This window comes from Sabethes cyaneus, chromosome 2, assembly GCF_943734655.1.
Source record: "Sabethes cyaneus chromosome 2, idSabCyanKW18_F2, whole genome shotgun sequence".
Lineage (NCBI taxonomy): Eukaryota > Metazoa > Arthropoda > Insecta > Diptera > Culicidae > Sabethes > Sabethes cyaneus.
The window spans coordinates 199,071,472-199,098,257 of NC_071354.1; positions in this window are offsets into that span (position 1 = coordinate 199,071,472).

Below are 26,786 nucleotides of genomic sequence, written 5' to 3' on the forward strand. Positions count from 1 at the left end.
GTAAGGCTTCGTACACAAATTACGTAACGCTTAGAGGGGAGTGAGGGGGGTCGAATTAGCGTTACTTGTTGTTACATAGGGGGGAGAGGGGGTCATGAGAATAGTTACGTAACAAATATATAAATACCAAAAAGGCAGTTGCCAAATGAGGAAAGGACGTGTTGGAGGTGGAAAACAGTGAATCGGTTTATACTAATGAACATTATGATACAAAATTATGGTTTGTAGCTGATGAAGATAATCCTACTAAATTTCCAGTTATTACGGTTGAAGACCGTTCCAGGCTGCCCAGTTTGCTTCGGGGTACGATGCTGGCCTAACAAGCCGTCGTATGTTCGAATCTCGGCTAGGAAGTGCTGCTATAAAGCCAGTAGGATCGTTGCACTATCCCCGTAATTGTCCTGTACTCTAATAGCCAGCTGCGAAGTCAGTCGATAAAGAAGGGTCAAGTTCTCAACAGGACGTTTATACCCATGGCTTTGCTTTTTTACCATTTCAGCTTAACATGGGCCGATGCCTGATTGTTGTTTTTAATATGAAGCTTTCTAATTTGCTAATCTTGCTAATTTGGTTGAATTTCTTAAAAATTAAAATAAAATATGCGGTTCAAGTCATTTTTATTGAATGTTGAGGTATGGGGGGAAGGTTTGGTTAACGTTACGTAATTTAATGGGGGGTTATGCCAAGCGTTACTTAATGTTACATAGGGGAGGGAGGGGGTCAAAAATCCGAAATTTTTGCGTTACGTAATTTGTGTACCACGCCTAACTACAGATCACTGAATTTCGTTGGTGGTTGCTGGAACAGCTAGAACTTCGACAGACCGACATCGTGGTACCGCAAGAAACCTGTCGCAAAACCGAGAAGGTGTAGAAAATTCGTGGGGGAAGACTGTATTTTACCAGCGGGGTAGAGTGACTAACGAGCTGGAGACGTGCTTTGTAGTGATGAGCAAAATGCAGAATGGCGTGATGGATTGGAAGGCGATCAACGAGAAGATCTTTAACTACACCATCTTAAACGTGTCCTGTCTATACGATGGTAGACCCGATGAAAAGGAAGTGTGCAGCTGGAGGTAATGTACGATAGCTGTTCGCCACGGGCCATCAAGAACATCATCGGGGATATGAACGCCCAGATCGGCAGGGAAGCAATGTACCATGACCGGGTCGCATAGCATACACAGCACACCGGCATGACTGATAACGGCCAACAACGCATCAACTTTGCAGCTTTTCGAGGCCTGTAGATCAGAAGCACTTTTTTCCCAGCAAAGATATCCACAAAGTCATCTGGAGAACCCAATCGACCATATTCTCATCGATGGTCGGTTAGGTAATTCTGTTAAAAATTGAGCAGCCCGCGAGTTGCCGAGAACTACGCGCGCGTACTGAATGAACCTACCTTCCTATGCGGCACTACATGTACATAGGTACTTCGACCTTCGAAGACGGATGAAATAAGATATGCACGATGGTCAATTCGCGACTACGAAAATGAAAGAGATTTTTAAGCATGTTCGCTCTTACACGAAAAGCCGTGCCGAACTGTCAGAACTTGCGTGAAAACAAAAGCAAAAATTCTCTTTTTTTCTCACACAAAAACCAAAAAAAATATCAGCAACTTCGTAGTCCCGAATAAGGCCGCAGCCGCAGCCTCGGTGCTAGGAGAAGAAACCTTGGGTGCACAAAATAATTCATTTTATTGGGAATGCGATGAAGAGGAAAAAAGAGCTTGAAAAAACTTTTTAACCTTCTGCGGCTGAGGTGCCCCAATCTTAACGAATATGCTGACGTGGTAGTCAGCTAGACCCCAAAAGTTAACTTAATAATTCTTAATATTGAATTATGTCTATACTGATTTTAATAATTTTAGAATTGAGAACATATGTTTACCAACCTGTTGGATGTAATAAAACCGCAGACATGAGTCGGAAAGACACTGTAAACTTTAGAAGCAAAATACAATACATAATACTTCTTTCATTTGTCTGATTTTCGGTGTCTGTCAGACTATCACCTCAGCCGCAGAAGATTAAGCATTACCACGAGGGAGAATTTGGACACGTATCGACGAGCTCGGAATAAATTGACCTTGATCCTGAGAGGGAAAAAGCGTCAGTATGAGGACAAAGATTGTGAACAGCTACAACAATTTTTCGGAGCTAATGAGAAGGTGAACTAACCTCGCGGAGGATACACACCGTATCCTGATATGGGTAGGAACAGGGAAATCTGCCCATAAATGAGCGCGTGGTGGTCGACAGGTGGAAACAGTTCTTTGATGGTCATCACAACGATGATATAACAGAAGAAGGCGGAACAGAAGTTAACCCGGGAGAGCCGACAAACAATATTAGCATCCCGACCAGGGCACGGCATCGTCGAAACAAATAAATGAAACTGACTTTCTCTTACCTTCGCTTCATACATGAAGTGGCTTGCTTCATTTGTCGAACAGACCGTTTCAAGCAAGCTTCAGTTGAAGTTGGTGGCTGTTTCAATTGACGACGGTAGAAAGTCAGGCATGATTTGTCGACATTGACTAGGTTAACTTTAATAAGCGTTGCATTGTAGGAAATGTTACTCAAATTCAATTCATTTGCATTGAAAGTGGCTGGTCTGCTTCTGAATATTTGATAGAAAAGTACAAATGAAAAGTTGAAACCGATTATCATGATGAAGTGAAACCCGTTTCGCTGACGCTGACTGAAGCCAGTTTGAAACTGAAGCGGTACTGCTTCTGTTGAAACCGAAGCTTCACTGCTTCATTGTTGAGTGACGCTATGCAATTGAAGGTGACGTTGTCGGGCCCTGATCCCGACTCCCGATATCGAAGAAATCCAACGATAAATCAGAGTTGAAGACTAATAGAGCCGCCGGAAAGGACCGACTTCTGGCACAACTCTACAAAAACGGTGAAGAACCACTAGCAACGGCCCTTCACTGAATAATTTCCAGAACTTTGGAGGATGGGAAATTGATGGAAGGTGCGGTTTTTCCCATCTATAAATAGGGGGTTTGGGTCGGTTGCTGTAATTACTGCGGCATTACAAGCAAAGACAAAACAATTCGTAGGGCAGTATCACGCGGGATTTTTGGGGGTCCGTACCACTACGCATCAAATTTCTAATTTCCGACAAATTTACCAAAAATGTTGAGCATGAAGGGTGTTTCGCCTGAAATTGCACCACGGAAGAAACGCTGTACAAAGTATACTAATTGACGGATTCTTTTCAAACTTTCAGACAATAAAATATAACTCATTAACTTTACTACTTTGGTACATTTATTTTATTCAACTTCAATACCATCACTGTATGCTCGCACCTTACGTTTAATTCCACTCATAAGGTTCTGTACAACATTTGGCCGCAGCTTCTTTTGTATGCAGTTCCTCCTCTGAACGAAAGACTTGGACAGATTCAACTTTTTGGCTACATCCATGACCGAAGCATTGGGATTCCGCTTAAACGCTTTTACGACACGCTTGTGACCCTGATCACTGATAGAACGTCCATTCATACCGCATATCTCCTTCTGTTCGATACTCAGAGTTTCGTAGTAACATTTAACCACACGACTTACAGTTGAGTGTACAATTCCGAGTTGTTTTCCGATGTCCGATTCCGATGTCCGATAGTTGAGGGTTTTCCAGGTGCTTGCACAAAATCAATTCGCGACGCTCTATTTCGGGTGACGCAATTTTTTCTACTTTTCGAAAAACTGACAGCGATAAAACACAGTGTAAACAATACACTCTAAACTAGTTCTACCCAAATTTTCAAGAGAAAATACCCAATGGGTTATTTTCTACAGCGTTTCTTCTGTGGTGCAATTTGATGTGGGACACCCGCTCATCATATTTTCATGGATTTCTTGGCAGCATACGGTACACGTGCAATCGGGCACGAACAGCTACAGAACAGTTTTCCGGACAAACTGACGCGGCTACCCTGGAGTGAGTGATACATTTAGTGCACGTTTTGGAGGCACTTTGGAGCAACTTTAAAGTCGCGCAGAGCGTTGCGGCAAGAGGACGGTCTCTCTTGTATATTATTCAACATCGCTATTAAAGATGTGATACGGCGATCTGGCATTGAAACGAAAGAAACGATCTTTAGCCATTCTTAGCCTTCGCAGACGACCTCGACATCATTACTAGAAACCTACGGCAGAGGTAATCTATGCCAGACTAAAAACGGATCCTAGGAGGATTGGGTTACAAATCATTCCAAACCCAAATATATGGTAGGAAGAGGCTCCGGAGAAAATAACTTTTGCCTCCCATAGACAGTGACTATCGACAGCGATGAACTTGAGGTGGTTGATGAGTTTGTATATTTGGGATCGCTGGTCCCCGCCGACAATAATACGAGTAAGGAGATTCAACAACGTATTCAAAGTGGAAGTCCTTCTTCACTCACTCACTTCTTCACTCCGCAAGACTCTTCGACGTACAACACGTTAATCAAACCGGTGGTCCTCTACGGACTGGACACTGTTACTTTGTTTAGAGAATCGCGGATTATTTTTGGCGGAGTTCAAACGGAATACAGAGAGTGGCACAGATCCTATAGGCTGCAGGCACTACTTGAAGAGATTCCCCTCGTACATCTGGCGAAAGTCGGAAGATTACGGTGGACCGGTCACGTCGCAAGGATGCCGAACGACAGTGCAGTGAATTCCGTTCTCTTCAAGAACCCCACCGGCATCAGGACGAGTAACCCAGGACCGCGTACAGTGGAGAGAAATTTTTGATATAGCACAAGAGAGGCCGGCTCTATGCTACTAGTGGATAAGGAAGCGGTCTCAGGTGGCGAGACAGTCACTAAATTTTCGTAGTTTTCAACAGATCTGATGCTTGAAATAGGATGTTTTGGAGTCTCAAAGTTACCACGATGGCGTTTTACAGGGCGATAACGATCCTGGCACTCCCATCGGAGTTGCAAGAATGAGTCTGTCGGCAACCTAGCTAGCACCAAATCGTATATCAATGTACGAAAATTATCGTAATATCTCTTATTAAATTAGGAATCATAAATATAGCCAAATAGAGCACACACAATGTGATTTGGTATCGTATATAATGATAATAAACTGTAAGACATACGATTTTGGCACAGAATTATATAGTAGGACGGAGTCAGATGCACTTAATCGATTATTATCGTATATAAATTACTACGTAATGCTCATGTGTAACTTTATTACACACGAAACTTTTGAAGCTAATGTTTTGATTGTATCAGGGTTTCTTTACTGACTAACAACTAAACGAGAATCACAGATAATAATCATGCTGTTAGATCCTTTGGTTCAATTTTTTGTCAAATTTGAGTTCCTAAGTTTAAAAATATCAGAAATTAGGAAAATTGAAAGAACAATCTAAAGTCCTTCGTTACTAATTCTTTTCGTACAGATGTCTTTTCAAGTCGCAATGCCAAAATACTTTTTTAAGTCCAAATGCAATGTTTTTGACAAAGCACTAAACATTTCTTTATCTTTCTTAACTTCTTCTCTTTTGATCTCTTTTGATTAATTTTTCTCGAAAATTCAAATTATTACTAATGTTAATATACGTCTACATTACTGTTTAATTTGAGTATTTTGTAGTTAATCTAGAAGTAATCTAAAACAATCTAACCAAATTGAATGCTCTCGTGACAACAGTCAGCTCCCCTCGTGGTGTCAATCGTTCACGGTACCTTTTCGAAAAAACCTAAAACTAGGTCAACATTGCGCGCACAACGTATCAATTTCGTTCGTGTACATACAATTATTATTAGGGTAGCTTCCCCCAAAAAAGCCAGACACCGATTTTCACGGCCAAAGCTGGCAAGGTAAAGCTAATGATGCCAAAATCCATCCGAAAAATGTCTGGGAAACACGTGGTGGTTGACGGTTTCGAGAACAATAACAACAGGTTGACGCACTGCCGAAACGCACTTTGCAAATACATACAACACGGCAAGAGGCTTACTATCTGAGAGTCCTCTTTGCATTTGGGCGCAAGGAATCCTCTGCGAGGGGACCAATTTCTTCTCTACCAAAGGGGGAGTCTCGGCTTTTGAAGGGTAAAACGTGCATTTCCGAACCACGTGCCCGCGATGCCAGCAGTAAAAAACACCAGGTACTACCAGTCGTTGTCGCCCCTGCGCCTGAGACGAACATTCCAGAAGAGGGGTGACCTAATACGGGGGTGGATTATTACAGATAGAGGTAGACAATGGCGGCGTGTACGCACTTGTCACTCAAATATCATATTGTTTCGCTATTCCGAAGGGAACGGTTCCTCAAGGACACACTTGCAGCCAACTCGGAAGTCAGATTTCAATACAAGCTCCGAATAGCGGCACATTGGCTAGGGGAATCGATTGAAGAGCCGCGCACTAAATGGAGGGAGAGCGAATAACCCCTCGTGATGACGCTACAGTTTAACCGCTTGAGTGCAGGTGAAAATCACTGGTCAACGAACGACTGCAGCCCTGTCGAACGTAACACATTGCTCGTTCGGAAAGGATACCCCCGGCACTCGTATACGTACTAACGTGCGCAAGAAGGATAACAATTACCGTTACTTCTTATTTTGAGCCGAAAGAAAAATAAAGTTGTAAGCCTTTTAATACTTGTTTCTCGATTGCTTGCAGTGCTCTGTAGGTAAAGGGCCTTTTTTCTTTTCGTGAATACCTTGCTTGGTGCTTGACAGTGAAGACCACAAGCAGCAAGCAGTCAAGTCAAGGATGAAGGTACGATTGAGAATGTCCTGCGGTATACAGTACCTACTACTATCAGCGGGCATTGCCAATTACCGGTTTGTTTGTTGCAAACAGCCCTGTCATGGCACATTTTGCAATTCTACAACAGATTGTGATCTGCACCAGAGTGGGTAGGGATGCCAGTTAGGGGTTTTTACATGCACCACAATTAACCAATCTGACTTCCAGCCCAACAATTTTTTATCTACCATCTAAACCATTCCGAAACTCTAGGCTAGCTAAATGAGACAAATAATAAGCCAAGCATTGTTCAAAAAAATGTTATATATAAAAAAAGAAAGTCTTATCCACTTCTACAAGAACAAACGATATGAAACGCTTGCATTCTTCCAACACTTATTTCAGGATGGACGAATGAAGCATCTACCTTATGTTGCAACTTTCCTTTGAGTTCTAAAAAAGGACGTAGGTAGTTTGCAATTAATCGAACATAATAAGCGAGCCATACACTCAATACAGCGAACATAAACGTTCGTTTAATTTTTGTACCGCATCCACACTGCCACTCGCGATCGATACCACTACGAGAGGACCAGCCAACAGAACAGAACAACAGACCCAGGATCAGGCAGGATCGTCGTATTTGATATTGGCTGGTGTTGGTCTTCCTTCCAGCCAGACACAACACACTTGGAATCCTTTGTCGAATCGAACGGGAGGCCCGGTGCACCGGTTTTCGGTGGTTGCTTTTGTTTTCCAAAGCACAAGAACCTCTTCTGGCAGGTCATCAAACTTTTTCTCCGTTTTCTTTTTTCCTTCACTTGGTGGTACACTTTGCTTGTTATAAGGACTGGCGAAGGTTTTTGGCCTGTGGTACATGAATGCACTTTTTTTCCTGTATGTTGCTCCTCATATTCAGGCTCGTCTGTCACATGTTGTGATTTTTGTCCGGCTGCTCGTCCCGAGATGGAAGGCATTTGTCGGAAAACGTTGAACTGTATAATGAATGCAAATTGCTCTGTGCGAAGAAACAGCATCGTTGCAGCTTGCGTGCAATTTTCATTTTTGCGATCGTAGGTGTTGGTCACGTGCTGACCATGGTATAAATGCTAGAGCCATTACAACAAGGGGGACGCTGATCGCTGACATCGCTTTTCCCTTGATGGTGAACTTTCTTCCGAGTCAGACTGGCGCTGGCTCATCAGAAGGTGTCTGGCTCTGTATGTGTGGTTGAAGGTTTAAACTACGAATTTATGTTAATTAGGATTTACAGCCCAGTGCGTGGCACGCGCCGACGCGTCGGTTGCCTTTTCTCCTGTTCTTCGGGCGATAGGAAACTTTCGAGAGTATAGGGCGAAATCTAATTTTCAACGACTGACCGTCAGCGACGTTTCGACCTATGCTGGTGAGAAATGAAGGACTATATTTATGTACAAAACCACCATCTTTACCCAAGGATTCGGTTAATTTTCACTCTAACCCCCGAATTAAAAACGGATTTAAGGCAGAATAAGCTGTTGAATACCATCTACCTAATCTACCTAATTGTTAAATAGACTGAAACCTTGTCAGAAACCTGGTATTGGAGGACGCCAAAATCGAGATTGATTTTTTGATATGGAAGAAATTAACAAAAACGGAACAAAAATATGGTATATGGTTGGTAAACGGCTAGATAATGCAGAATATAGACCCCATAGTGGTCGTTAGCCTCTTATCCAGCAACTCCGATCCCGACCTCCTCGTGGTACCAGCCGGAATACGAGCAACCTTAGCGGAGATCGGGTAACCAACCCCGGTGGAAACTAAGGTCGTATACTAACCGGGAAGGAGGTAGTGAGTCTCGGCACTATAAGATGGCAGCCCCATCACGAGACTCGGTTGTGTTGCCCCAGTACGGCTACACACCTAAACAACACAAACTAACAACATTCAAGCATATTCGGAGCGGAATATTCGGCATCGACCTAGGCGACGAAATAAGGACGACGAATGGAGACTCGGGACTTGGAACTGCAGATCGCTAAATTTCGCAGGTTGCGAGCGGGTGCTGATTGAACAGCTGGAACCCCGCAAACTCGGCATCGTAGCTCTGCAGGAAATCTGTCGCAAAGGAGAGAAGGTATGGAAGATACGTGGCGGAAAGGCCCAGTTTTACCAGAGCGGTGGCGCTACCAACGAACTGGGAACGGGCTTTGTTGTGCTGGGCGGAATGCAGGATCGCGTGATAGTTTGGAAGGCGATCAACGAGAGAATGTGTGTATTGAGGATAAAGGGCCGTTTCTTCAATTATAGCATCATTAACGTGCACTGCCCGCACGAAGGTAGACCCGACGATGAGAAAGAAGCGTTCTACGCGAGGCTGGAGGCTACGTACGACAGCTGCTCGTCACGGGACATCAAGATCGTCATCGGGGATATGAACGCCCAGGTCGGTAGGGAAGAAATGTATAGACCGGTGGTAGGACCCCATAGCCTGCACACCGACACAAACGATAACGGCCAACGATGTATAAACTTCGCAGCTTCCCGAGGCCTGGTGATCCGAAGTACCTTTTTCCCGCGCAAGGATATCCACAAAGCCACCTGGAGATCACCTGACCAACGTACAATGAACCAAATTGACCACGTTCTCATAGAGGGCCGGTTCTTCTCTAACATCACGAACGTACGCTCCCGTCGGGGTGCGGATATTGATTCTGACCATTACCTAGTAGCAGTACATGTGCGCTCAAAGCTGTCCACCGTATACCGGACACGTCAAAGCCGCCCTCCTCGGCTGAACATCAGGCAGCTAGATAACCCACAAGCTGCCGAGAACTACGCGCGAGTACTGAATGAGGCACTGCCTTCTTCCGAGGAGTTAGGTGCTTCAAACCTCGAAGACGGTTGGGGCAGAATACGCTCGGCCATCGGAGAGGCCGCTACCGCGGCACTAGGTATTGAGCCTCGGAGTACACAAAATGATTGGTTTGATGGGGAATGCCAACAAGCGGTGGAGGAGAAAAAAAACGCTTGGAAAAATTATCTAAGTATTGCCACTAGAGAGAACCTGGCCAAGTACCGACGAGCTAGGAACCAGTTGACCACGATCCTGAGGAGAAAAAAGCGCCAAAAGGAGGACAGAGATCGTGAAGAATTAGAACAACTATTCCGAGCTAATGACACGCGCAAGTTTTATGAGAAGGTGAGCCAAACTCGGAAGGGCTACACACCGAAACCTGACATGTGTAGGGACGAGGGAGGGAATCTAATTACAAACGAGCGCGAGGTGGTCGACAGGTGGAAGCAGTTCTTCGATGAACACCTCAATGGCGAAGTCGCAGAAGGAGGCGGAACGGAAATTAACCTAGGAGCGCCCATGGAAGATAGTGATGTCCTAGCACCTGATCTCCAAGAAGTCAAACGAGAAATCAGGTTGCTGAAGACCAATAAAGCCGCTGGGAAGGACCGCCTACCGGCAGAGCTTTATAAACATGGCGGGGAAACGCTAGCAAAGGCTCTACACTGGGTTATTTCGAGGATTTGGGAGGAGGAAAAGCTACCGGAGGAATGGATGGAAGGAGTGGTTTGTCCCATCTACAAAAAGGGTGATCGGCTAGACTGCTGCAACTATCGTGGTATTACGTTGGTAAACGCCGCCTACAAGGTACTCTCCCAGATCCTGTTACGCCGGCTGTCACCGATAGCACAAGGTTTCGTAGGGAATTATCAGGCGGGTTTCATGGGGGCTCGCGCAACTACGGACCAAATGTTTACTATCCGACAGATCTTGCAGAAATGTCGGGAGTACAACGTGCCCACGCATCACATCTTTATCGATTTCAAAGCAGCATACGATACAGTCGATCGAGACAAGCTATGGCAGATAATGCACGAATACGGTTTTCCGGACAAACTGACGCGACTGATCAGAGCTACATTGGATCGAGTGATGTGTTTCGTACGCATCTCTGGGACACTCTCGAGTCCCTTCGAGACGCGACGAGGGTTGAGACAAGGTGACGGTCTATCCTGCATGCTGTTCAACATCGCTCTTGAGGGGGTGATCCGACGAGCGGGCATTGAAACGAGAGGCACGATTTTTACCAAGAGTAGCCAGCTTCTAGGCTTTGCAGATGACTTCGATATCATAGCCAGGAACTTTGCGACGGCGGAGGCAATCTACGCCAGACTGAAAGCGGAGTCTAGGAGAATTGGGCTAAAAATAAATGCGTCGAAGACCAAATACATGAAAGGAAGAGGCTCAAAGGAAACAAATGCGCGCCTCCCACGGACGGTAACCGTTGACGGCGACGAACTAGAAGTGGTAGAAGAGTTCGTGTATTTGGGATCGCTGGTGACCGCGGACAACAACACTAGTAAGGAGATCCAGCGGCGCATCCAAGCGGGAAATCGGGCCTACTTTGCCCTTCGTAAAACGCTACGATCAGGAAGCATACGCCGCCGCACGAAGCTAACAATGTACAAAACCATTATTAGACCGGTAGTTCTTTATGGACTTGAAGCCGTGACGCTGCTTACGGAGGACGTACGCGCCCTTGCCGTGTTTGAGCGGAAAGTGCTGCGGACGATATTTGGCGGAGTACAAACTGAAAGCGGAGAGTGGCGGAGGCGTATGAATCACGAGCTACAGGCACTGCTTGGGGAGACTCCCATCGTACATCTAGCGAAAGTTAGCAGGCTACGGTGGGCCGGACACGTCGTAAGGATGCCGGACGACAGTGCGACGAAAACGGTCCTCTTCAACAACCCCTCCGGCACCAGGAACAGGGGGGCCCAACGTGCACGATGGCTCGACCAGGTCGAAAGCGATTTGCGACTTCTGAGACGACTAGGAAATTGGCGACGAGTGGCCCAGGACCGAGTTGAATGGAGACGAGTGCTTGAAACAGCACGAGCCACCCCGGCTCTATGCTGCTGAAGAAGAAGAAGGGAACAAAAATAAGATAAATGTAATTAATCAATGATTTTTCTACGATTGCAACCATTTTATACTCAAAAACCCCGACAAGAGCTATCAGGCAGACACAAGCCAGTTTTTGACACCTTACGACAAGACGAAGTCCTACGTCAATAAAAATATTACCCTTCGAAACATTCTACAACTATCAATATTTTTTCATGCAGATACTGACGGCATCATTCTGGTCATTTTAAACATCTAGATATATGGAAATTGATTGATGTTAAGGATATTTTTGGAAGCGAAATACAATCAGTCCACAATCATGGGTCATATACAATTATGGGCCATTTTAGCTTTATCTGCCGATTAATGCGTGAATACTATACTGATGGATTGATAAAATTGTTACTCATAAGTTCATAAGTACTCATTCATTAGATTAGATTAGACATTAGATTATATTCAAACGGAAATTAGCAGTTAGAGCTAAAATGACCCACAATTGTGTGTGACCAATGAATGTGGACTGACTGTACTTCGTGTTGCCAAAAATGAATACAGTATGGTTCCGATTGTATCAGCCTCGATTATATCTACTCCCGTTTATATCAACTTTTTTTCCGATCATATAAGCCCCAAACATAAATTTTTAGTTTGTTCTTTTTGAGTTATTTAATAATTCTTTTGAGGTCATACCTACTTACTTTAATGGCCGACAATCCATATTAGCGGATCCTAGCCGAATGTATTACAGTAATGTTTCGATTTGGTCAACCCCATGTTGAATTTTTTTTGAAACTTTTTTCAAAATTCAAGACTTAAGAGCTTGCCATATCGAAAACTTATACTAAACATTAGATTTTAACCCTCAATTGATCAACCAGCAGCACATTGTCATTTCGATGCTGCAGCCTATTTATAACTAAAATCAGTTATAAGTGTATATAAATTAAAAGTGCTATCGTCTGAAGTCGACGAGCACGATGAGGTTCTCTGCTGAACACTATTTTCGCTGACCTGTCTCCTGGCATTCGGGCTACATGTCCAGTCTTCACAATGTCATCATATTTATACACCTTGACAACTCGTGATTCATGCGTCTACGCCATTCGCCGTTTTCCATTTTGCCATCAAGTATTGACCGTAAAATATTTTGTTCAAATACACCAAGTTTACGCTGATCTGCTTCTCCCAACGTCCACAACTCATGACCGTAGAAGGCTACCGACAATATCATTATTTCGTACATAACTAATTTTGTACGCGTCCATCAACGTCGTGACTTTAGCTGACTACGCAGTGAGTAGAAAGCCCTATTTGCAGCAGCAATGCTTAACATCTCGAGTGACGTCATTGTCGCATGTTACCAGAGTTCCCAGATATGTGAATTCGTCGAACACCTCGCACTGTTCCCCATCTATATCCGCCTCAGATCCAACATCATCCTGGCTTCCACGCTCTCTGCCAGCAACTATGTACTTCGTTTTGGCAGTGTTTATGATCAGTCCGATTCTCGCAGTTTCTCTTTTGAAAGGCACAAATACCTCTACAATAGCTTTACGATCAACACCAACAATGTCGATGTCATCTGCAAAACCTAGCAGCAAGTGCGGTTTAGTGATGATCGTTCCATTCCTTTGCCGCCTGCTCTTTGTATCGCCACTTCAAGTGCTATATTCAACAGTAGGTTAGAGAGTGCATCGCCTTATTTCAGTCCGTCTAACGTCACGAATGCGTCTAATATTTCTGACTATTCTGACGCTTAATTTTTATTTGTTTAGTGTTGTACGACAGTTTTATTTTCTTGGTCGGAAAACCGTGTTCGAGCATTATCTGCAATAATTCATTTCTTTTCACTGAATCGTACGCTGCCTTAAAATCCACAAACAGATGGTGAGTCCGCAAGTTGTATTCCCGAAATTTGTCAAGAATTTGACGCAAGGTGAACATTTCTCGAACCCTTCTCGAAAACCACACTGGTAATCGCCGACAAAGGATTCTGATAACGATCTCAATCTGTCTCGATCGATTTCGATCTCGATCTCAATCAATCTCAATCACCAAGCCAGTCTCAAGGCATTTCTTCTCCCATCCAGATTTTTCCGATCGTGGCATGGATTGCTTTGTGCAGCTGCTTCCACTTGCAGAAGATCGGCCGGAATTCCGTCCTTCCCAGCAGCCTTTCCGTTTTTAAGCTTTTTTATCACCTTTTTCATCTTCCTCAATTCGTATTCCGTTCTAACGCTTTCTCCATTACCTACATTCGTGCACGTCTGCAGTTCCCGGTCGGTCGCTTACATCAGCTGCTCAAAAGCTGATCAGAAAGGAAAGTATGCTGAGCGTGTGTTGGAGCTGGAGCACTCGTTTCGCTGCCGTGAAGGAATATCTGGCTGCTGAAGTTCTGGAATTGGCAGGAAATATGCTGCTCGCGACAATGAAATGATCCGAATTACCATCGCTTGCAGCTGGCCATCCGCAACAACGAAGAGTTGAACAAATTGCTGTCCGGTGTCACCACTGCTCAGAGAAGTGTCTTTCCGAACATCCAAACTGTTTTGTTGCTGCCCAAGAAGACGGAAAAGAAGGCTTAAATTTCCAACATATCACGTTGACAAAATTTAAGGACGAAACATAAGTACATGAAGATTTGAGGAATCGCTCACTGATTTTAATTCTATTTAATTCGATTGATTCTAATTGTTCGCTTCTTATCAAATAATTTTAACCGATCACCTCTCGCGCTTCTGTTCGCTTGTTGCTGCTGGTTGAGCTGGCCGTCTCGGAAGATACCAAAGCAGCCAACAAATATACCAGCTCCAAGTAAATGTGTTCGGTCAAGCGTCAAAATGCATAAAACCATGGGCTTAATAAAATGAAATAGTTTTAGTAACATCTTTTGCATCTTCATATAAGAATTTGTTCGTCCTTCAAAGAACGGTTTTCGGTAATCGCATGAAACCTAGGAAACTTGGAACTTAGGGCTTTTCTCTCGGTTTTCTTTAGCAACACAAATTTATCCATCACCAATGCCACAGTAATAATACGTAGCGTAATTTTTCTTTGGCAGCAAAAGGCGAACTGCTCACTGGTAACTTTGCTCTTTTGTTCAGGCTGAAATTGAAATGCTCTATTTTATTTTACGTACATGATAGAATGAAGGACCATGAAAAATAGGTGTCGCCGATTCTTGTCGCTTGCTCTGGTACAACACGAGGTAAGCCGGCGAACAGCATTATTCAAACGCTAGCTGAGCTACTGCCAACATCTTATTGGCATCTTATTGTCTGGACGCGACAAAGGAAGAAGTACCAAGGGCAAACGAAAGTCACGCTCGACTCGTGCACGCCTGCAGTTCCCGGTCGGTCGTGTTCATCGGCTGCGGAGGAAAGTATGCTGAGCGTGTGTTGGAGCTGGAGCACTCGTTTCGCTGCCGTGATGGAATATCTGGCTGCTAAAGTTCTGGAATTGGCAGGAAATGTGCTGCTCGCGACAACAAAACGACCAGAATCATCCCACGTCACTTGCAGCTGGCCACTTGGAGTGGTATTTCATCGTGACTCAGGACCATACACGAATGACTTCGTCGATCGCATAGCTGCTGAGGCTTTCCGGTTGGTCCGTTGCAACAAGCCGTGACTGGTTTGCGGTTATCGGTATTCCAATTTACCAAATAGAGAATTATGAAAAGTGCGTTAGTGCAGAAAAGTTGCGCAAAATTTTCAACTTTTTGAAAACTCGCGCGTACCGTTTACCGATTACCAGAGGAAAAGCACTATTCAACGTAGAAAGAGATCATAAAAATTTATTTACTGTTTGGTTTAGTGTAACTTGGTTTCGTTTTAATAAAATAGATTCAATCAATTCATGGATATAACTCCAAAATCAGTTGAGGATTGAATGTATACAATGTTACTACTTTGATAAACGTTACGTATGTAACTCGTATACATGAAGAATCGTATTATTACATACGTCACTTATGCGGTCGTGTCTTGTGCACAACCCCTCTGATTTTTTTTTCTCACATATTCGAGATACAGGTTTGAAGCATTCAGCAAAGATGTAATAAATATTAACACAAACAACTTTGTCAAAGACATCATAGCTGTATGATCTCGTCATGAAAATTAGCTATGAAGCGTTATTTGTGGATAAACACTTAAAAACAGATTTTTGACCCTGATTTGTTCTGGTAAATTTTTACGTTTGCATGGTGTTCTAGAAAGTTATTGATTTTACTAAAATCCACGTTATAGTGGAACATTATTATTCAATATTTTCTAAATTTTCGAAATACAGTGGTAACCCGATTTTGTCACTCCCCGATTTTGTCACTCCCCGATTTTGTCACCCCCGATTTTGTCACGTTTTTGACCCGATTTTGTCACCCCCGATTTTGTCACGTTTTTGACCCGATTTTGTCACGGTTTTGATTTATCAAAAGCTTAGTTTGAAAATCATTTTCAAACATGTCAAATGTGTTAAAACACTGTGAAAAGAACTGTGTTGATTTTCGTGGAGTTTCCACAAAAGTTGTTTCTTATCTCCATAACTGTAATAGCTAGAAGGTCACTTTCTTTGGCAAAGTTCTTTATAATAATCTTCTCAAAAATTTTGTAGAACATTGTTTTGCTCTCTCTCTTACCACTTGAAAAATAAATTTTCTATCTTACTTTTAGGGGGGTTAATCAAAGAATCGTTCATATCATAAGAAAGAGCTTTTTACGCTATGAAATTTCTCTGAACATAGCCAACCAGTATAATCAACCATTTCGGCGCAATTAAAAAACGCGTGTTTTCATACCTGTGGGACCTCACAGCACAAGTGATAAATGTCCACAGAGAGGTAGAAAGAAGTGCGAAAGGTCCTAAAATTGATCAGAATGAAATATATGTAGTTCGGTCTAAGTTATCTGCAAAAAATAAAAATTGAAAAAATACCCGATTTTGACTGTCTCATTTTTGTCACCCCTAAATTCATCATGGGGGTGACAAAATCGGGTCATTACTGTATTGAGTTTTCTCGGTGAAAAATAATACTTCTTTAAACTCAAATATTTCTCAAAGTGGTAATTGGTGGCACATAAAAGTACAACAAAAAAGCTGTAAAAAGCAAGCATTTTTATTGCCGTAGGACTACGTCTTACCACAGGTTGCCAAAAACTTATTTGCGCCGGACGGATAGCTTTCGGCGGATTTTTTAAACATAAAATGGTTGCAATCGTTGATTAATAATATGCAGTCATTTTCTAACGCATTTACATTCAATTTTTTCATATTAAAAAAGGGTCTCGACTTTAGCGCGGCTTCGATTTTAGCAACAGAGGTGATAGTTGTAGCAATAGTTCAATAAGGGCACGTAATTACTTTAGGATTTTTGATAACATATTGGAAAAGTGCAAATTCGAATTGAATTTGAAATGCAAAAGAGGGAACAGCAGGGAACAAAAGAGCGCGAACATTGTCAAAACGTTGTCGTAGACTACGAAAAATCAAAAGGGAACTAGTAAAACCGACTATTTAAAATTTACTAAAAGGAACTAAGTATTATTTCATATTATCTTGCTACATATACTTAAAAAAGTGTATCCTGTATCCAAGAAAATAATTCGGTTTTGTTTTTATCATTTTCGATTCTCTTCTACTCAGAAAAGTTAATATTTCGGAAAAGTTAAATCGATTCCGTGCCAAAATCGAAAACCCACAGTACTACTTTTGAACCTTCTAATCTGTAAACATGTTTGCCATTCATTTTAACAAATTGTCTGATTTTTTGCCCTGTAACTCTACAATTTTTTTCAAATTTTTAAAATTTTTGACCTATCTGTTGCCTAATTTTCAACTTTTCGACTTTTTAACTGTTTTGGTATTTCTGTTGTTTGACCTTTTAACATCAAGTCATTTCTATTATTCAGGTTGTCGTCTTTTTTGCTTTTGCGAGGTTCAACTGTGGGAATGGTCGACGTTCCGAATTATTGCCTTTTAGACGTTTAGAATTTTCAACGTTTAAATTTTCTTACGTCAACCCAGGGATGGTTCGATGACTTAACGGGGCCAAATATGACAAAGTTATGTATGAGACGTTTGTAGAACAAGTTATGATCTAATTCGCATAATTTTGCTGAATAAAGTTTTGCTGTATCTTTTGTAGTTACGGCGCTACAATGCTAGTACCTTATTAGTGACTAAATGAACGTTCATTTAGTCACTGATGAATTACTAGCGTTGTAGCGCCGTAACTACAAATGTTACAGTAAAACTTTGTTCAGAAAACTTGTAGGTTAGAACTAGTTCTACAAATGTCCCAAACATAGTATTGTCATATTTGGCTCGGCTGAGACGGTACTGTCAAATGAATCAAAATTGAGACAAAGTGATCGAACCATCCCTGCGTCAACCTAAAATCGAAATTTTTCAGTTTAGAATTCGACCAAATTTGAACAACCATAGAGAGAAGTTCTATCTCCCGGCAAGTGTGGGTAATTCTTGTTTGGAAAAACGCATCCTAGGCATGTCTGTGCTACGAAACATTCACTTACACATCGCCAAGCTTAAAACTGGCAGCAGCTTCCAAAAGCCGACCCATGCCAATACCGTTATAAATCCAAACAATACCATTGATCTTACACCTCCCGAAAAAAAATCAATTGAACACAAATCTTCAATTTCCTTTCGCAATCATCTTCGTCGTTGGCGAAATATATTTCATCGGAAATAAATAGAATAGAAATAGCCGTCCGAAGGATTCGCATCATTTATACGAAGGACGACGACACGGGTGCAAGGGGACAAACGCGAAGAGGATAACGATAGAACGTATAGTGAATTTGTACTCTACAACAACGTGCCGAAAGGAAGCACTCTGCACACAGCAACATGCAACGAAAGCATGGCGATATGGCGAGCCCTTAACTAATGACGATCATCGTTACTGTACTGTACGGGTTCTGTTCTGATGCTGATGCTGGTCTGGTCGCGAAGCACGTCGTTACTACGCATATCACACCGAAGCAAGGCAGCCGGAATAGAATAGAAGGATCTCTGAACATACGCGTTGTGCATTATTATCATCGTCATCATCACACGCGCTTCTCCTGTTGTGTGTGACTCACCGAAGTGCAGTCCTTACGGGTGATTCAATTTTCGATTCGCGCAGCCTCAAGGGATGTTTCAGCCAGTGAAGTAGGCATGTGTTCTCCCCGGTGGGGTGTAGTACGACACAGAGTGAACATCCCCATACATTTGCTGCCGAGAGCAGTCCTCGAAGGAAGGACATCAACAATCGGTCGGTACGTGTTGGCATCAAGTTTATAAAAACCATCATTTGAAGTATTCCACGTCGCGGAGTTGCAGTGCAAAATGACATAGCTCAGCAAGAGCGTCGTGTGGAACGATACACAACAATCATCAATCGCCATCGTCAGGCAGTCAATCAGTCAGTCAGTACTTACTATCCTTGCTCAAACTCGTAACCGTCGCGTCGTCATTACGACCCTCTCCGGCGGGCATCATCATTTCATTTCACCGACGGATCGGATAGTAGTAGAGTGTGAATCAACAGAAAATGTTGATTGGCGTTTTTACGTACCAGCTGCTCGGTTTTATCCTTGTTTCACGTTTTTCCCGTAGCGAGCGTTCCTCTTTGCGTTCCGTATTCTCTTCTGGCGTGCACTTTGTCGATCCCTGCAAGAACGGGCCTGGCTGGGCTGGCCGGGGCAGCATCGAACGAGAAAGCGAGTGCATCGTATTCCGGCTTCGGCGGTCGGATTTTGTTTGTATAAATGGTATTGAACATGCTCAATTTTCCATTTTCCCTGCACACAGACAGAGGCACACCACGGGTGTGAACGAGTGCAGCAAGATTTTTTTTTGTTTCGTCTTGTGTTGCACGAAGCATAGATGGGAACGGACCAAATGCACAAAATCGAACATGTGAGCATTATTTTCCTTTTATTCGGATGACGGATTATCGGTTGCTAATGAAATGTACCATTTCGGATGGCGATGGCAAGCGTGGGTTGATTATTATTGGAAAGTTTGCTCTCTGTGCTATTAATCATTTTCGAAAGGTTAACAACACAACAGCAGAATCGCATTTGCAGCCCGTGTGAGTCATTGACAGTTGTGTGTAGGTGTCCAGATCCGTATGATCTTGGGGGGAAATTCACGTTACGAACGATTGTTCAATAGATATAGTTTTAGAGTATCTATGTGGAAAGTCGTAATACAGTTGGATTTCGATTTTGGCATTGTTCGATTTTGGCATGCCTCGTTTTTGGCAACAAAAGTATTCGTTTTTGGCAACACAAGATATTTTACTTCTAAAAATATGCTTAAATATCAATCAGTTTCTGCATACATGCTTTAAATGACAAAGAAATGATGCCCTCGGTATGTTCGTGAAAAAAAGTTATGTGGTTTCGAACAATAATATTTTTATTGCCGTAGGACTACGTCTTACCGCAGGGTGTCAATAACTTATTTGCACCGGACGGATAGCTCTTAGCGCACTTTTTAAACATAAAATGGTTGCAATCGTTGATTAATGATATTTAGTCAATTTCTAAAGCATTTACATTCAATTTTTTCATTTCGAAAAAGGGTCTCGATTTTGGCAACATAGGCAACACGCATTTGTTGCCAAATTCGAAATCCTACTATATATCAACTGAAAGTTACCAGGTAGATCAACACAGCAATGCTTGTAAATCAAAAAATGAAAAAACTAATAAAACTGAAAATATTTTTTTCTCTTTCAAAAATTTAATTTCATATGTTTTAATTTATTTTCAAAGATAGAATTTTGATAGAATAGCTCAGGTTGATACGGTGTTACCGATCTTAGAGCTGCCGTCGATCGCATTGACCACCAAATTCTGCTATGAAAACTGAACCGATTAGGATCACCAAATGACTTCGTCTGCTGGCTTCAAACATACTTAATGAATCGTAATCTCTCCGTTAAGTTTGGTTCGATCGAGTCAAATAATTTCTTCAATAAATCTAGTGTTCCACAGGAAAGTAATTAGGACCATTACTTTTCCCCATATACTTTAACGGCGTTTGCGTTGTAATTCTACCTGGACGCAAGCTACTGTAACGGACTTTAGAAAAAGTCTCTCAGAAAAGTCAAATGTTCGGATCTACCTTCGTGCAGTCAGAGTACGGTGATGATGCTGTAATAGGAGAAACGGCCCTTTACCCTCGATAAACATTCTATCGTTGATCGCCTTCCAATCTATCGCACAATCCTGCATTCTGCCCAGCACTACAAAGCCCGATGCCACCCAGCAAGCAATTTGGTTTGTATACCTCGGTTGCAAATTGAGAAATTCGAAATCATATCTGCACGAAAAATTAGATTCCACACCACATAAGAACCAAATCCACGAGAAGGGGCTGCCATCTCATAGTGCCAAGACAACACTGTGCCTCCTTCCCTGTCGGCATACGACCTTCGTTCCCACCGGCATTGGTTACCCGATCTCCGCTAAGGTTACATGTTTTATGGCTGGTACCACGAGCAGGTAAGGATAGGAGTTGCTGGATAAGAGGCTAAGGACCACTATGGGGTGTATATTACGTATTACCGAGCCGTTCACCAACCACCAGAAATGTTACGGTTCGCGTTCGGAGGTGACCGATATGAATGTATTAAAACACGACCCGTACATTAAACAAATTAAAACTTAACTTTATTAAAATATAACGAGGTACAATTGTGCGAGTCTCATTTTCGCTTACGAAGAGAGCCAGAGAGCTTGGCCGTAACGATGTTACGAATGTCGACTTCTCCGACAATAACGATGTAGGGATGTCCACGTCTCCAACATCTCCCCTCTAATTCAGCTGGTAAGGGTTGAACCGTTGCGAAGCCCTTCGTGCACGGGAAGAGCGGCGAGGAACCTGGACAGCTGATTCACTTTCGGATGCAGACATGAAGTCGGATGACGAACTTGACGACAAAGATCATGTTGATTACGCTGGGACAAGCGGTGCCTCAGCATGTGCTTTTGATGATTGCTAGCTTACTGTGTAGACTGTGTTGGCGAATTGACACTAGCGGGAATGCTGGTATTCCAATCATCTAGCAGGATACTAAGCGGTAGCTGCTTACGTTTCTTTGATACTGCCTTACTGTGTGTGTTACAATCTCGAATTTGATTTATGTGAGACCGTACCAGCTTGCGATCGTTCACCAAGACATTATACATTACATGACCAACACGTTCCAAAATTTTGCCTGATGTCCAGTGCCATTGATTTTTGATAAAAATTTTAGTGTACACATAATCACCTCTGCTGTACTGACGATTTACTGCAGTGTCACTTTTTGATCGATTATTAACGGTGGACGAAGATTTTCCCAACTGGTTCTGGATATGATTTCTGCTGATGATTTTTTTTTCTGGGGTAGAACTGTTGAGTGCGCTGTGTTTGACTAACAATGTTGTTGCAATATTCACTGATCGGTTCTGTCCATAACGAGAACGCATCGAGCAAATCATTGCCAAGAAGATGAACTGGTTTCTTCACAACATAAAACTGTCCTTGCTGATGAATATTATTAATGCAGATATCACACTCAAATTTGAACAGGAACGGCAGTGGATCTCCTGTTGCTGTCGTTACTTTTTTCCTAGCAGGTGATGTTGGTGGTCTGCCTATTCTCTCCCACGTTTGTTTTGAAACAATACTGACGTCGGACCCAGTGTCCAACTGAAGCTGCACTTCCACACCGTTGAGCTGCGACTGTACGTATCGGCGCCTATTGTTTGCTGCATTCAATGATAGATTTACTGCTTTTGTCTCGTACCTCTCTAGCTGCTGGCGTTTGCGGTGTGTTGCTTTCCGATTTTGTTTTACACTAGAACAGCGGTTCCCAAATGGGGGTTCGCGAACCCCCAGGGGTTCGCCAAAACTTTAATTCCCTGCAGAACAGTATAGGCAAATCCGTCAGGGGGTACGCGAACCGAAAAAAGGTTGGGAACCGCTGCACTAGAACAATAACCTTCACGGTGCCCGATGATACCGCATTCTTCGCATTCGTGACTTTTGTAGCTGCAATCTTTGACGAAGTGCATTGCGCCGCAATACCAACAAGGCGTAGCTGGTATGTTTTCGGCACTGCTGCCAGAATTTACTGAAGGTTTTGACGGACGATTTGAGAACTGCTGTTTCCGACTGATATACTGAACTGATGACGTCGGTGTTGATTCTATCATTGCCGTGTCCCGTTTTGAACACATCAACCGTTGGCAGTCTTCCGAAAAATGTTCCAGGGTATTGTTGTTGTGCTCTGGACAGTAGTGGAATTCCTTCATGTTATTCGCCAGTGAATTGAGAATTATCTCAGGGTTTGAAAGAACTTGGACATGTATGGACGACATAACGTTCCTGAAGAATTCCTGCTGCTGGTGCATTAGCTGCTGCTGCTGCTGTTGCATGAAGATCTGCTGCTGCTGCATCATTTGCTGGAAGAACTGGGCAAACGGTGCATCTGGAGATGGCTGTCCGGGTGTAATTGCACCATTCTGCTGCATTGTGGGATGCTTTTGACCTACTGTTGCTTGAAATAGGCCTTGCTGCTGAGTAATTCCCGGTTGTTGCTGCTGCTGTTTGGGGTTATGTCCTGATGAACCCGCTTAATTGTCCACGTGGGTGAGGGAATTTTGCCTGATGAGTAAATTCCGCGTTTCACTACTCGTCGCCACTGTTACGATTCGCGATCGGAGGTGACCGAAATGATGAATATATTAAAACACGACCCGTACATTAAACAAATTAAAACTTAACTTTATTAAAATATAACGAGGTACAATTGTGCGAGTCTCATTTTCGCGGTAAAACGGAACAGGAACGTCCTGTTGTCAGCACTGGCGAGCATCAACTGATAACAGCTGTCACTGTGACCAGAGAGCTTGGCCGTAACGATGTTACGAATGTCGACTTCTCCGACAATAACGATGTAGGGATGTCCACGTCTCCAACAAGAAATGCCAAAAATTCGAAGAATCCATGAGTCATATAGCCGAAAACAAAAAACAGCGAAGGACCAAAGTTTAAAAAATTTAAAAGGTGAAAATATTAAAATTTGGAAACGTTTTAAAAGTGACAAAAAACAGTGAATAAGGCGGGTAGTAAAACAGGTACAACAGCTGAAAAGTTAAAAATAAAAACGAAAAACAGCCAAAAGTTCTAAAAGATTATAATTCAATATCCAGAAACCTCTGAAGCCGCATGCAATCTTCTATAGAACGAACTGGTGAATACAATTTCAAGTCATCAGCATATATGAGCATGCATTATTTGAAATAGTAGTGAGTAATTTTAGCCTTGCTAGAAGATAATGCTATATTTCCATCGACCAGCACGGATTTGTGCCTGGTCGATCCGTAAGCACGAACCTTATGGATGTTACGTCTACCTGCATTTTCCACATGGATCAAAATGCGGCAATTGGCGTATTCTATACTGATTTGAAAGCCGCATTTGATCGTATTGACCATTAAATACTATTACAGAAAATTTCGCGATTTGGCGCATCTGGGAATTTTGCGGAATGACTTAATTCCTATTTATTTTACTCCAAGCAGCGAGGCGATATAGTTGAAAAACAGCACAAAAGGAGAGGCCCTATGTTACTACCACACCCGACCAGTTAGCAAACCGGGAAGAGAAACAGGTGTAAAGCTGCACACACAGAACTCTGCCGCATAAATAGGAATTAAGCCATTCTGCAAAATTCCGAGATGCGCCAAATCGCGAAATTTTCTGTAGTAGTATTTTATGGACAACACGATCAAATGCTGCTTACAAATCAATATAGAATACGTCAATTGCCGCATTTTGTTCCATGTGGAAAATGCAGGTAGACGTAACATCCATAAGGTTCGTGCTTACGGATCGACCAGGCACAAATCCGTGTTGGTCGATGGAAATATAGCATTATCTTCTAGCAAGGATAAAATTACTCACTACTATTTCAAATAATTTCGATGCAGCAGAAAGATTGTTATGATTGTTATTAAAAAGGATAGTAAATTTACTTAGAATATTCACAGATAGATTACCCGTTGGATCTAGAGGAGGTCCGTCTCATGCTATTCATCAGAAAAAAAAGCAAAATAGGAAAAATGGGACAAAAGAGAAAAAGTGTAATCGAAGAAAACGGGAGAGAAAAAGAGGAAACGATGAGACTGGACAGAAATAGATGAGGAACGAAAGAGAAAAGTGAAGGAAATGAAGAATAAACCCCAAGGAAAATTAAAAAAATGAGAACGAAAATGAGGATACTGAACAGGAAAAAAAGGTGCATAAAAGCAGAAAAAACGAGTTAGAAAAAAGGAAGGAAAAGAATAGAGGAAAATATGGGAGCCAGAAAATAGAGAATCGAGACAGAAAAATTAGCTGAACGGGAGAAAAAATTAAGAACGAAAAACGTAAGGGATGAAACGGCAAAGAAAAACAGATGGTGACAGAAAGGAGGAAATGCAGCACATAATAAAAGGAAGAACTGAACACACGAACGAAAACGACGAACTAAGAATGAACCAAAGGAAAACGTAGTTAAAAAAGACGAAAACCGAGACCCAAAAAAAGAAAAAAGTGGAAATGGTAAAGAATATGGTAAAAACCGAGACAGGAAAAACGAGCCTTGAAACGGGGAAAATTGAAAGATGAAAGACGAGGAACGGAAAAAGAGAAAATTCATGACTCCGGAAAAAGGCGTAAAACGGGACAGGAAACACAGCGGAAAGTAACTGAGAAAATGAGGAAAAACAAGACAAAGGAGATTAGGTATAGTCACTTTAACCAGCTTGGGTCATTCGTGATTGCTGCGGGGTTGGGATTTGAATTCGGGTTCTCGGCGTGAGAGGCGTGAATGCTACTACGCCGGGACTGACCCCTCACCTACAAAAAATTATCTATGGGTGACTTTAAGAAAATCTTGTGAATTTTCATAAAAAAATACTGAAAAGATTAAAACTTAATTTCTACAATGGAATAAAAGGCATTTTAAAAACTAAAAATCGATTTTCCAAAAAAGGTAATCTCAGAAATTGATGATTATTTTTGTAGAAGGAAAGCTACAATTCTTCCATACATCGCAAAATGGGCATATTTAAGGGAAAAAAGTTTTTCTAACAAGTTTTTGAAATGCTTTTTTTTTCAGTGCAGAAATTAATTTTTATTTATTTTTTCAGTACTTTTTATGCAAACTCAGAAGTTTGGTAAAAGTCACTTATAGATCATTTTTTGTAGGTTTTATTTATTAACTTTTTTAATGGGGTTTTCAACCGGTGGTTGGTTCGCCCCAAATTTTTTGTAGGTGCTATAATTTTCGGGAATACCGAAACACCTTTTTTCCGGCAAGGACTTGAAAAAAGCTTTTGTTAGAAAAACTTTTTTCTCTTAAACATGCCCATTTTGCGATATATGGGGGATTTGTAGACCATATAATTATATATTTCCAAAAAAAGTTTCATCAATTTCGGGGATGGCCTTTTTTGGTTTTTAAAAATAAATGCTTTTGTTTAGTGTGCAGCGTCAGTGCCCAGTACGGGTAACATTGACCAACGGTAACATTGAAAGCGAAAGTTTTGCCTTTCGGTGCGGTTTATTTCTATGCCAGGCTCAGGGGCAAGCGTAAATGTTTGCACATGGAAAATAACAACCATTGTACGTCGAACGTGCGATGGGAGTTAGCTTAGTACATGTGTGAGAGGTTTCGCGCGCCAACTGAAACTCTCATAGAACTTAAGTTCCGCTCTACTCTCTCTTTGTTTTTCTCAGCAGCTGCTCTAGTACTCCTTGCTACGAGCAATTAAAAGCTGTTATAAATACGGGCGGCAACGCCACGAGCAGGGGTCAGATAATTAAAACTCAAGTGGAAAGTGCAGGAAATTTATCCCCCCCGGTGGGGGCTAGATTTTTATTCATGTAGAAAACATGTAGATAGTGATTGTAGTTTTAGGAATAAACTTCTACACACCAAAAATGTACTTTTTTTATCTCCGTAGCGTTTAAGCTATATCTCCGTAGCGTTGAAGCTACAAGTGTACAAATGAATTTTTATTTTTTTCATTATTTTATGAAATTTCAAAAGATTTTCTAAAAGTCATCCTATTTTGTTTGTAGTTTCTGTAGTTTTTGAGT